At 34.9% G+C, this 1,828-nt stretch overlaps 1 long non-coding RNA gene across 1 annotated transcript; it reads left to right on the plus strand.

Annotated features, from left to right (window-relative positions):
- The first annotated feature begins 544 nt into the window (after nucleotides 1-544).
- On the plus strand, nucleotides 545-1,314 carry LOC130841814 (uncharacterized). Its single transcript, XR_009050281.1, has 2 exons — nucleotides 545-584; nucleotides 1,062-1,314. It is a non-coding gene; the product is annotated as an uncharacterized LOC130841814 (long non-coding RNA).
- Nucleotides 1,315-1,828: the final 514 nt, after the last annotated feature.

The following is a 1,828-nucleotide window of genomic DNA, read 5'->3' on the forward strand; positions in this document are numbered from 1 at the left end:
GCCTGCGCTTTAGAGCCCATGAGCCACAACTATTGAGCCCATGTGCTGCAACTACTGAAGCCCACGTGCCTAGAGCCCCTGCTCCACAACAAGAGAAGCCATGGCAATGAGAAGCCTACGCACCACAACGAAGAGCAGCCCCCACTCACTGCAACTGAAAAGAAAGCCCACACACAGCAAAAAAAAAAAAAGACCCAACACAGCCAATAAATAAATAAATATATATATATATATATATATAAAGAAAAGTTGCAAAGATGCTAAATACATTTTAACAGAGGAATGACTAAATAAATTATTCTGTCATGCAATGTAATATTGTGAAGCTGTTGAAATATGGGGATAGATCTATTTTGATAAAGGCAAATTGCTGATATTTTATTAAGTGGATTAAAACAAATTGCAGAACTGCATGTGTGACATGATCTAATTTATATTCAAACCCTCTTCTCTAAAATTTTGTATTAACTGTAAGTACTATCTGTATGTACATTTAAATGCATAGAAAAGGATCTAGAAAGAACTGATACTTGTGTTTTCTTCTAGAGATAGAACTGAAGAAAAGTAGAGGTTTGGTGGCAAAGGTAATGTTGTCTATGTTGTTTGAATTATATACAGTGCAATTATATTCATGTATTATTTGTGTAAATATATAGATTTCTCTGGAGAATATAAGAATGTGTTGATGGGCAGTGGGGGCAGAATGGGGCCAGTTGCTCAATTATGGAAGTCTAGAAAAATAAGAGACACAGAGACAGACATCCTAGAACTTTTCTCAGAGAAAAATGCCTTGGGTGATGGAAACATCTGGTCTATGTGACAGATAAATCTTCATTGTACAGGTAAATACATCAGGTATAAAGCAAGATGCCAGTTATCAGCATCTTATGACACTGATTTAATGTTTATGAAGAAATGCTCTAATAATTTCGCTTCCCTTGTAATCTGCCTAGAAGGAAGGGGGGGGGTGTTACCTTCTCAACAGACATATCTAATCTGTATGATAATTGCATTTTTCGATATAAATGAACAAATTGTCCTTCTCTTTTTATATCTTTCAGTCTTATGATATAATCAGTGAAATTTCACCTCTTGAATTTGGGTGGATTCTGGGACATGACCAATATCAAGCTGTAGACCTCTAAGACTGAAGGCCCTGACCTGGATCATGGTGAACGCACCAAAGCAAATAATGCCTGGGAGATGGTCCTGCAGCAGCCAGTCAATGCTCTCTTTTGGTGACACTCAGTCCTTGCTGTATAACTTTGAATTCCTATAAGTTCATTAAGGTTCCAATAAATTTTTTCTCCCATTTGCTGTTAGTTCTATATGACTATGATCTAGTAAATTGTGAATTTTCAGTAAATGTTTCGTAATAATTCCACATACAAAATATCACTAAAATTGGTATCAAAGTATGACCTTCTTGCTAAAAATGGCCATTCACTCATTCTTTATAGTGTGAAAATATCAGGAGAGTAGGGGTGGGGGGATAAGGGGAAAAATATGAAAAATAATTAAATTCCCGACATATTCTCTTCACTGTCAACTTTTCTATGGTATTTTATCTACTTATTCTTCCACATCTTAACTGTTTCCCTGGTCAAGATGGCTGCTGTGCTTACTATTTGCTATTTTCCACTTTACTTCTAAAATAGTATTAAACAAATAGGGTATCTTAATTAAAAGCATTAATAAAAATTATGATGAAAAAATAAAAGGAGAATGGGAAAACTTCAGTCAGCAGTTTTTAATGTTTCACATAGTTCATGAACTATTCAGAAATCAGAGAAAAAATTAAAGTTACCTTTTGGGAGATCTTTATGTG

The sequence above is a fragment of the Hippopotamus amphibius genome, chromosome X (genome assembly GCF_030028045.1).
Source record: "Hippopotamus amphibius kiboko isolate mHipAmp2 chromosome X, mHipAmp2.hap2, whole genome shotgun sequence".
Taxonomy (NCBI): Eukaryota; Metazoa; Chordata; class Mammalia; order Artiodactyla; family Hippopotamidae; genus Hippopotamus; species Hippopotamus amphibius.